The 12,060-nt window shown below is 35.5% G+C and overlaps 1 protein-coding gene across 3 annotated transcripts in view; it reads left to right on the top strand.

Moving 5' to 3' along the window:
• The first annotated feature begins 1,429 nt into the window (after positions 1-1,429).
• Positions 1,430-12,060, top strand: part of LOC108367672 (uncharacterized) — a 61,144-nt gene continuing 50,513 nt past the window's right edge. For 2 of the 3 annotated variants that reach the window (XM_017622351.1, XM_017622348.1), the window contains exon 1: positions 1,430-2,238. The gene's annotated coding sequence lies outside the window, so the exon portion shown is untranslated. Of the gene's footprint in view, positions 2,239-2,298; positions 2,414-12,060 lie in introns of all 3 variants that reach the window. The other variant, XM_017622350.1, reaches the window with a different exon arrangement.

Genomic DNA, 12,060 nt, shown 5'->3' on the forward strand with positions numbered 1-12,060 from the left:
TTCAACGCTTTACTTTTATGTGGCAAGCACAATAACCATACCGAGTTTGCGACAAAGTGGGAGAACGGTTACCGAGATACATATATGTGATCATAAGTGGGCGGACCACGCCCATTTTCCAAAATTTTCTCATAAACGCATTTCTTGGTAAAGAATTGTTGGAAGCATAAATTTTGAATAAATTAGCTTCAATATTTACTGATTTATCGAAGATTTCGTATTTCTCTAAATTACCGTTATATGAGATGTGGGCATGGTTATTGTCCGATTTTTAAATTTTTTGGCCATTTAGTATGCTGTAGTAAGACTAACAACTGTGCCAAGTTTGGAAGAAATTGGTGCAGCGGCTACCAAGATATACACATGTAACCATAAGTGGGCGTGGCTACGCCCATTTGCCAAAATTGTTTAATATTCTTATTTTTCGTCTAAAACTCATTGNAATATGAAGTGATACATTTTGTGGTGACCAGAGGTGTAGGATACCCCCGGATAAGTCCAAGTGGTTTGAAGTTACCGGCGAATCGTGGTTGTAGATAACATAAGATGTTCCAGTTTCTCATCGTACCAAGAAAATTTGAGCTTTCCACGTTCGGCAAAGGCAGTCCATTTCAATGGCGTGCGACATCTGCGTTGCCTTAACACCGTTTGCCTTATTTTCACCACAGCTATTTGCAAATTTTCATAACAACTTTACGATCTGATTTTGAAAGCTTTTGAAGCAAACAGTGTAACGAAGAGTTCACCATATTCGGCTCGGTGGTGACGATGATAAACGATAAAATGAAAATATTGTACTAACAGAGTTGAGCACATTACACATTGCATATGGACATTGGCAGATATATATGTATGTATGTATGTATAATGTTCCGATTTTGCAAGCTTTTTCTTGGCTTAAAGAGTTGCTGAGAATCCATGGGCAGCGTACCGGCAAGAGAAAATGACATGCGAAGAGGAAAATTGTTGCCACTTGTCAGAGTCGCCCAACAACCACAAACAAACACCAATGCACACGCACAACCCGATGAGCATTCATACATATCTACATACATATGTATGTATGTTTTGAATGTATTTATGTATGTACATGCAACGAATGCTTGTAAATAAAAGTTTTGTGTGATAGCCCCGCAGGAAAGCGTCAGCAGTGACAATTTAATATCTATTTGGTATCTACGTATTTAGTAAGCATTACTTACTTATGCATGTAAATATTAACATGTATGTATGTATGTACGTACGTACATCTTCGTAAAGTAACGATTGTGCAGTGCCCGTGTTGAGTAGTGGAAATTTGTGTAGCCTACAATTAAAAAAAAAAACTCACTGCAATTACGAGCCAGTAGATTTTCTTGCAGGGTACGTACATATGTATATAAGTATATATGTACATATACACATATGAATGTATGCACTTACCTTAGGTATATGAGTTCCATCTGGTCGGTTGTTGATTGTTGCTTTTGTTTTCATTTTTACAGCCAAAAGCTATTGTGTCGACTTTGCGCTACTCTTCATGGCGATTGTGGATATGGCCGTTGGATGTGGCAGTGGTGTATTTTGGCACAACTTGAGAGACCAGACCGCCAGCGCAGCAAAAGCATAGCTAAGCATAGATAAAACCACCAATGGCGGGGGTGCGTTGAGGGTTTATATGTATATTTTTCACCTTCCTCATGCGAAGTCAGAGTATTGTGCATTTTCCAATTTTCTCGCCGCGTCAATCAAATGAATGCCGTGTCCGCTGTCGCAAGTAAATTCGGAATTTTGCACTTGTTCCAACTGGTCGCGTCGCCTCACCGCCTCCCGTCATACTGAAATCTGCATTTTAACTGGTATTTTGTGCAACGTACGTTTCAACACTATATCTATCGCCTTAGTGCGATGGCAATTCGATGTGTGGCTTCAAGTTGTGTTAATATCTGTAAGTTTCGCCAAAGGCTTCAGATAGTGCAGAAAATGCATTGTAAGTGAGCGCGCAGCAGAAGCGAGAAGTGCCACAGCTGTTGACGGAAAAACGACTAGAAAGATGTGGAAAATTTGTGAAATATGTATATATGTATGTATAAAATTGAAGCCAACTAAAATCTGAAGGAAAAGTGAAAATGCAAGTGCAAAAGAAATGTCAAATAGAAGAAACATAAAAGAAAACGTGAGAAGAGCTGAATAAACATTGCAAATTGTTATAAAAAAGGCCATTGAGTGCGGAAATTTGGCTGGAAAATCGAAACATATGTAAGATTTGTTCATATATATATATATATATATGAATATGTATGTAATCTTTTACGTTAGATCATCGTCGTATTTATTCTGGCTTTATTCGTGCAGTTGGTTACGCTGGCAGTTGAGTGCGCGTTGGCACACCGTATTAAGTTCAAACAAAATCATTTTTAGATAAATAATATAAGTATGCTTTAGGAAATCTAGGACTGTTCAATTAGACGAATCACATAAAGAGTTAAGATACGGAATGTCATAGTGAGAGTGTCCGCAATTTGGGTGAAAATATAAGACGCCTCCACCCACCCACTTCTGGCTTATACATTTATATATATATATGTATATGCACATTGGGGTGCCCCAGAGCTTAAATTGCTTTCGTGAAACCGGCACACAGTGGTCGGAGAAGCCATGTGTACGCGAAAAATTAGAAGGGCCGTTACGACGATTATGATAAAGCTGCAGGATCGTAGTACTGTTGTGATGCTAAATCCAAATATGCCATAAAATTTATAGTTTGACACTTGACAGCTGTCAAATCAATTGTTAATTTTTCTAAAAATAAGAAAATATTTTTTAGACAACCTTAAGGGCTGACAGTTGTCGAAGGGGCTGTCAATTTCTCTACAAATAAGGAAAATTCCGCAAGAATTAAACATACCAGGTTTTAAGGAGCACTGAGCGGTCAATTCCCGTTCTTCTGCGTTATCGTAAAGTGAAGTGAAAAGTATAAAATTAACACCGAAATAAATGCGGTGTAAAGGTGTTATTTTTATTACTCAACGCTAACGCAGAACCGGAATTGACTCTCTGATCTCGAGTTCTAGATCACGTTCAAACTTTTTCAGTTGACAACTGTCATATCAACTGCAATTTTAGTTTTGTAACACAAAATGAATGATTTATTATATTCGAGAGAACATATTTAAAATGGATTTACGATCAATTTATGAAATAATAGCAGTAATTATTAAATAAGAGCATTAACTATATTTGTAAATGGGGGATAAATGTAGACATCTGCTATACATATGTATGTTTAGCCCAAACCATTTGACCTAGGCCCCAATAGTTGTTTTTTTAAAGATTTTTTGTACTGTGGGCGTGGGTGAATCGGTAACAAAGTTCTATGGGGAAAGATGGTGAATAATATTTTTACTATGGTGAGACACTTTTGCCGCCAATCTATTGTGTGTAGGGATGGCAACGATTAATCATTTGATTAAATTAATCGATTATTTTTGTTTAATTCACGATTTAATTGTATCGTTGTTTTGTGTTTCATTAATCGATTAATTGTAAAATAATCGTAAAAAGTGTCTAGTTTCTAAAATTGCAAACAGCCGCAAGAATTGATCAAGTTCAGAGCATACAATGGTGTAAATAGTTGTGCATGTAAGCCCATTGTAAAAGCTACTAATCCATTGTCATTGGGCATTGAAATTACAAAAATTAGTGCCATTTAAAAATTGCCAGGTGGAATTGAATACAGGGACGCATATTTTTTGATGCCCAATTTTTTCATTATCATTTTTGCCATTTAACGCCTAGCGGAAATCCGGCGGAAAATAAGTGTGGCCATATTACACACTCGAGCTGCACGAAGTGTTATATTTGAAAGTTGGCAAGAGATGCACTCTATTATGTATTATTTCATGTGAAATCATCATTTTCCATGTTTAAGAAGACACATAAAATCAGAAATTACTGCTATAATTGAAAGTTTCCATAAAAAAAATTGTTAAGGAAGCTATCAACACATTACAGTGAGAACGTGCCACGATCGAATTCGTTGAATTAAAGGGATTCAACGGTTTGCTCTGCAGATATTATTGAAAATACTTATCAGTTTTGAGTATGTTGGACATTTCTGAATAAGAATAGTTACATAGAAAAAAAAATACGATTTAGTTGGAACAAATTGATCTTATTTTTGGGGCACCGAAATCGCGCATATGGAAACTGTGCATTTAGACATTATTTCGGTTTTCAACCGAAACTGTGCATATATGCATTATTTCGGTTTTTTTTTCGTATGCATTATTTCGGTTTTTTGATATGCATTATTTCGTATGCACAATTTCAGGGTGCCTTATTTTTGTGATACGGTCTAGTGTATGTGTAAATATATGCTTTTTTTTTTTTTTTTTTTTATAAATCTGTACTGTAATGTAATGCATCTACAAGACACTGTCAGTATAGATATATGCAAACCGCTGTAGTGTAGTGGTTAGAAGTGCGCGCTACCATTCCGCAGGGCCTGGGTTTGAGCTCAGTTTTAGACCAACATCAAAAAACAAAGTAGGTCTTTCTAATAGCGGTCCCCCTTTGCAGGCAATGGCAAACCTACTTCAGCGTCGGCTCAAAACTGCATACATACATACATGGTTTTTCTTAAAATTCTCAAATAAACCATTTAAACGTTGATGTGACACAAATATAACTAGAATTTTTGGAAAAAACTTCAGAAAATCTGCATAGTATTCAAAACATTTCAGTATCTCCACTTAAAAATCGAAAAGGGTTACACCATACTAGATAGCCAAGGACCAGCCTCAGCCTCAGGTATGGTTAGTTCGCCCCTTAGATTGAAAGATCTTATGTCCCACGTCGCGATATCGTTGATATTACTATAAATTTCAAATGGAAGCAAACGAACGAAAAAAAGTCTTGCAAAGTGGTTATTTTTCGTGCAAATAACTTTTACCAACTCCTTTGCGTGGATGTAAAACTGCAAAGTTTGGTGTCTTTGGAGCGAAGAAGTGCATCAGTTGAGATACAGTCGGTTTCCTGCAGGGAGGAAATGCATTCGTGTTTGTGGGCTGGAATGATGGAGTAAAATGTTGCTAGGTTCGTTGCTGTATTTATGGGTGTGTGGTGAAATTCTTTTGCAAAAATTTTAAGACTATGACTATATATACATATGCACATGTGTATGCACTATGGATGAATGTAGGTATGTATGTGTGTGAGGCAAAGTGGTTTACGGTGTCGTGAAACATGTTTAAGTTTGTTTTGCGGCTTGCGCTCAGGAGAGACATCAGTATCTGATATGCTATTTTGAATGATGCCACCCTTTTCGACGCATCTTATGATATCTAATCACTATTATCTGGTGTCAACTCCAGAGACTTTCAAATGCAAAATAGTTCAGACTGCTTTATAGCAATGAAGCTCTGCGAGTCTTATTTTTAATCTCTGGGAATTTTTGAGCTTAAAGCCTTCAACTACGGGTATTATTTTCTAAGTTTCGCAAAGCTCTTGTACGGATTGCACGGTAAAAACCGGTTTTCATATGGAAAGCTTTGCAAACCCTACTGATTAAGGTTCATTATATGTGACATTATATATGATTGATCCTTTGATTCTACTTGCGAGTCCCTTAATTAAAAACAAAAAAAAAAAATGCGGAGTGTAGAGTAGTTATGTATGTGTAATAAAACTCACAAGGAGAAAGTCTTCGTAATGTACATGGGTACATAAATATGTATTTAAACTTGATGCTGCTTCCACACAATTCGATTGGGGAAATGTTATAAAAAAATGTGGCAACTCTTCACCTTTGGAATGCATTGCATTTGAGCATCAAACAGGTTTCGGTTTTGCTTTTCCCACATTTCGAGCAGACATTACTTGTGGTACATACATACTTGAGCACACGCCGCCATACTAATGTACTACATATGTATGTATGTAGTATATTCATATGTAAACAAGTGCACAACTGTTTTTTGAGGTTTTTTCATCTAAGCGAATGTAATATTGCAACAAAGCTAAAAACGCAGAACGCAGCGAGCTTAGGCGAACACTGCAAAAAGACGCAAGCAAGTAATGCTTTGCAAAACAACTACAACAACAAAGGAACATATGCGTTGTGTATCAGGGATGAAAAATGGAAATTTGGAATTTCAGATTGTATCTAATATCGTAAAATAAATGCACCTAAATGAGACAGATTGTACCTAGTAGTTACATCATTCGTATGTAGTTTTTTTTTTAATAATATTTTTTTAAATATGAATACAAATGGTGGATGTACTTTAAACTTGATTAGTTTTTTTTTAATTTTTAACCAGGCTTGTATCTACATCCATCGGAGAAGCTTTTTTTGCCTAATTTTGACTACTGAAAAATATTGGCGAAATAGACGAAAAACACACTGCGAAATTTACTTTTTTCCAGCTTTTTATAAAACAACAGGAAAAGTCTGCTTATTTATCCGATTCCCTTTAATAGCTGCAGCAAGTCTAGAAAAATTATGGGAATTGCCGTGAGTATATTCGAAATCAGTTTAAATATATTCCAGAAATCAAATAGCGAATCTGGGTCAACTACAGAAAATATGAAATTTTAATAAATCCTACATCCAGGACTGTATGGGCGTATAAAATTAGAAAAAAAGTTAAAAATGTTAACATATGCGGGGAACTTTATGGGAGCTTTTATGGTTTCAATAAATTAAAAACTGCATTCCAACAATTGCAAGGGTAGAGCGTTTGTAGATTTCACACCGTCATTCGAGAGGGGAGTACATCGGTATAAGGCGCAATGGCGCAATGACGGTTTATGGACGGAAGAAATTAATCCCAATTTCGATTATAAAAAATATAACAAGAATTACGAATTTTAGGATAGCTAAGTAAAGTGNACGGTTTATGGACGGAAGAAACTAATTCCAATTTCGAATATAAAAAATATAACAAGAATTACGAATTTTAGGATAGCTAAGTAAAGTGTTGATTTTTTGTAGTGGCTGTTCTAAATGCAATGTAAAATGTTTAAGAGAATACATAATATGATTTTGTTAATTGCTTTCTTTTGACCACTTTTTCCCATGCCGTCAAGTAAATATGTTATCTCAGTAAGGGAAAAGCAAAAAAAAAAATAAGAATAAGAATATAAATTCATCTGATCAAAAGGTGATTGTACCTAAAATCTAGTGNATAAAATTAGAAAAAAAGTTAAAAATGTTAACATATGGTTTCAATAAATTAAAAACTGCATTCCAACAATTGCAAGGGTAGAGCGTTTGTAGATTTCACACCGTCATTCGAGAGGGGAGTACATCGGTATAAGGCGCAATGGCGCAATGACGGTTTATGGACGGAAGAAATTAATCCCAATTTCGATTATAAAAAATATAACAAGAATTACGAATTTTAGGATAGCTAAGTAAAGTGTTGATTTTTTGTAGTGGCTGTTCTAAATGCAATGTAAAATGTTTAAGAGAATACATAATATGATTTTGTTAATTGCTTTCTTTTGACCACTTTTTCCCATGCCGTCAAGTAAATATGTTATCTCAGTAAGGGAAAAGCAAAAAAAAAAATAAGAATAAGAATATAAATTCATCTGATCAAAAGGTGATTGTACCTAAAATCTAGTGATTGCACCTAATGTACCTTTGGTCAGCAAACGTCGGAAACAGGTACAATTGTACCTATTTTTTCATCTCCGTGGTGTGTATGTAGAGCACAGCATGTCATTGCATTTTTTTTTTTTTCACTTTTTCGTTGCACCGTGCTGTTAACAATTTTGGTTATAATTTTAATTTTTGCGTTTTGTTGTTGCAGTCATCGTTCGGTTGGAGGTTTTATCTCAGAGTCCTCATTGTGCTGTAGATTGCAGTCTGCTTATTTATACTGCTGTTGCTGTAGCATTTATAACGGTAGTTGTTTGACTACTTGTCGATGTCATAAATGCATATGTACCCTGTGGGGAAAATCTCTAGTTCTGAACTGGTGCGCTTCTAGTACATTTAGACCCAGTACTGGTTCGCGATAAATCTCTTTTGCATGCAAGCAACTGGCGAATTTAACATAGCGATGTCCTAGGAAGTGTCAATAGCCCCCCGCTGCATCCCTTTTTCGATAGTTCCGAGCTAGTCCTAAATTCTATAGTTCCGAACCAGTTCTAAAATCGACAGACGAAAGAAAAAAGTATCATGATTTTTCAATCTTTTTGGTTCTTCCGTGTGTGCGATTTTAAGTTATTTTGGAAGAAATGTGTTTTCAATTTGAAATTTTAAGAAATGTACGTTTACATACCTTTAGCTGTAGCTGAGTTTGCAGAGTTGCTCGCTTCTTAAATTTCAGACGGTCCCAAGATGTTGGAATGTTAACACAAATTTTAGTTTTGTATTACCAAGCTATGAAACAGCATCTGCGAAGCGCAGAATAGACGCGTATTTGAACGAAAAAGCCGCCGAACACATATCTATGTAAAGTAAATAAGCCCCCCGCTGCATCCCTTATTCGATAGTTCCGAACTTGTTCTAAATTCGACAAATAAGATCTAGTTCGTTCTGCATCCTTTTTTCTATAGTTCCGAACCATTTCTAAATTCGTCACTTTAGATATCGATTTCTAGTGAAAAAAACTGAAAAAATTAGTATTTTAAAAGTACCACTTTTCGCCGATTTCGGACTGGTGGGGATCTAGTTCCTATCGGACTAGTTCCTTTTTGGCGCTAAAGATCTAGTACGGAATTACAAATTTGGTTCACCAGTTCGGGGTTTCCCTGCAGGGTACATATGTAGGTACACACACGCATACATGTACATGTACATATGTTTATACATATGTATGTATGCGAGTAAGTATGCAGGTTTGTAACGGTTTGTAACAGGACAGTGGCTAAGTTCTTTTGTAACTTTGTTTTGTTAGCGATCCAAAGCAAATTTGCTTCGTTTATTCAATAGGACTTGCACTATTTGCAAATTTTAAGTGCATACATATCTACATACGTACATACATACATACATACATACAACGTACACAGACATTACATGTTTGAACTGATTTTCATTTGAAATGCAATTTTGTGCGAATGTACGTACATAGATTAAGGGCCAGTTTCTCAAGGGTCTGGTTAGCACGACCTCGCAGTTAAACATCGTTATCGACGTTATTGACTGCCTGTTATATGTAATGGAGTCGATCATGTCGATAACGATGTTTAACCTGCAGTTAGTGTTAACCAGACATTGAACAACCGGCCCTTAGTGAGCTATAATTAACTGACATTAGGGTGATGCGATACAACGAAGAATTTGAGGTCAATGAAATTTGGAACAAAAAACAGGTCTCTTCGAGACAAAATCATCGATATATCCTACTTTAAAGAATGATAATAGATTGGCGCTTACACATATGTTAGTGTATGGCCGAGCTTCTCCTCCGATTTGTGGCGTGCGAGGGACCTACAGTCTTACGCCGACTCCGAACAGCGATTGTATTTTTATGAGAAGCTGGTTTTTCATGACAGAAATACACTCGTAGGTTAGCCATTGCCTGCCGAAGGGCGACTGCTGTTAAGGAACAAAAAAAATGTTCCTAATTTTATTTCTTTGTTGATTTGACTAGGGCTCAAGCCCAGGCCCTGCGAAGTGGTGGCGCGCACTGCTAACCACTACACGACAGCGGCCGTCAATCATACTTTAAAGTCCGACTGTAAATGCCAAAGATATAACAAAAAAATCTAAAAAGTGGGGTACGTTCGGCAAAAACATACATATATTTTTCCGAAAGCGAATTGCAATCACTACGTCAGACTCAAAGGTGTACGGTGAACTTTTTTTCCGGGTCGATCTACGGTATGCATAAATACATACATACATACATATGTGAAGTTCTAATTGAATTTGACAGTGTCCGAAGCAAAAAAGCCATTTACATACACACATACATATGTTTGTGTATAGATGGGCCTAAGTAAGAAATTGCAACAGCTCAAATTAACTCCCTTACACAATTTTTGACGTCAGGCGTCAATAATGACATTTTCGAAATTGGCAAAAAGAAAAAAGAAATTGGCAAAAAGAAAAATGTCTGGGAGCGGGCAAGTTAGTTAGCTTTTTATATTTAACATTTGGTAGTAGATACTCTTTATCGTACAAAACCTACCTCAAAAATATGAACGTTAGTTAAGGTGCTCCATATTCTCTTTTGGTAAGCCATTTCTTACACTTATTTCTTTCATACTGGTTGCTCTCTCACAATAAAATAATAAATAAACTTGCTGCAATGTCTTACAAAAGTACTCTCAATTAACGCTATCGTACATACAAATGTACACGTACGTACACGTTCAGCTTTTCGTCAGCATTCTGATAGCTTCCTCGAATAGCCGTGGGTGGCGCTGCTATAATTTCGTTGCATTTATTTTTTATTCCTTTGTTTTGATTTTAAGTGATCTGTTTGTTACAAGGCCTCTTCGTCGAAAAGCCTAGTAAGTTCTTGTGTGCATGTATGTATGTATGTTAATAAACATTGAAATTGAAAATTGAAAATGCACATAATCAGATGAACTTCGCCATCGATTTATGGGTAGTTCTTAAAAAACATGACCAATTGGTGTCCCCAGACTTTACTATTTTATATTTTGTTTCTTCAAAAAGAAAATAGAAAAATATCTGCATTTTTATAAATTATTATCGATTCTACGTAACTATATTATAAAAAAAAAATAATTAATTATCTGAAAATAACTTAAAAAATATTTTCAATGTCAAAGGTTTAGCAAAAACCTGTGTCCCGAGCCAATTTATAAAAATTTAATAGTTATTTTCAGTTGAAATAAAATTGAAAAAAAATAATATTTACAATTTTTGTTATTCAGTTTGTGTATATTAATACCATATATAGAAAAGAATGATGAAAAATAATTTTTTTGTATAATTTTTATGAAGAAAATTTGTGTCCCCAGGTTTTGGTCCCCTCTGTTACGTCCACTCATTTTATTGAAAAATGTTTGTTAAACGTTATGACGCGTATATTTCTCTTATGCTTCTCCATCATAACTTAGCTAAAATCAACAAAATGTGTTTTGAACTGTTCAGTCTTGTTTAGTGCGTTGTTGAGTAAGGAACCCAATTGTATGCCGGGTACGTACCCTTATTCAGTGTCAACTCTGTTACTGTTGAAAAACGGTGAGTAAAGTGATTTTTTATTTATTTTATAATTTTTTTATAAATATTTTATGTACATTAATTAAGTGGACAAATAAATTCTCCAAAATTCGAATAAAAAGCTAAAATATGGTATTTTTGAGTTAATTTGTCCCCTCTGTTACCGGTCCACTCTGTGACTTATTAACTCCAAAAACTCCAAAAATTAAAAAAAATACTGCTGGTTATGGATTCCTATTGTTGATACCATCCGTAACCACATGAGGCCAATTATAAACATATTTGGCCAACTTAATTTTTAAAAATTACAAAATTCAGAATGGTCATGTTTTTTAAGAACGACCCTTATATCTATCTCATTGTGGCTGATAAATAAAAGTTTTGTCAAATTCTTGTCATCAGAGTTGTTCGTTGTTGTTATCATCACCCCTAATTCAGGAGTTCATGTGGAAATTGCTTACGTCATTATAGGGGGTGGGATGATTGCGTGAATATATTCGGTCAGTACATCAACTAGATATGTCTATCCGACTTTCGATTGAAAAGAATTGTTTACGCGAGTGCTTATCGGGGAATCATCGATTATTATTGCACATTGATTTATATTATATACTATATTATCCTTGGAAGTACGTTCTTAATTTTGTATGCGTAAACAACACACGTCACCAGCTCGTCAATTCGACGAAGAAAGTACTTCTAGGTTTGAAGGCGTATTTGGAAATTTGGAAATTATTTATTGCGACAATTCACCGCCTGCTAGAAACTCGGCTTTATTGGGCAACATTTCCCATTTTCTCGGTGCCATCGAATTAATGAGTTGAAAGGAATTCGAAGAAATTCGCTTTCATTTTGTTATTGTTTGTATTGAACAGCCTCCGCGAGATGATCCGTCGTTCGATATAGGCCTTCCCAGAAGCGCTGAG

This window comes from Rhagoletis zephyria, unplaced genomic scaffold (genome assembly GCF_001687245.7).
Source record: "Rhagoletis zephyria isolate East Lansing unplaced genomic scaffold, Rhagoletis_zephyria_1.1 Rzeph_scaffold_02765, whole genome shotgun sequence".
NCBI classification, from domain to species: Eukaryota; Metazoa; Arthropoda; class Insecta; order Diptera; family Tephritidae; genus Rhagoletis; species Rhagoletis zephyria.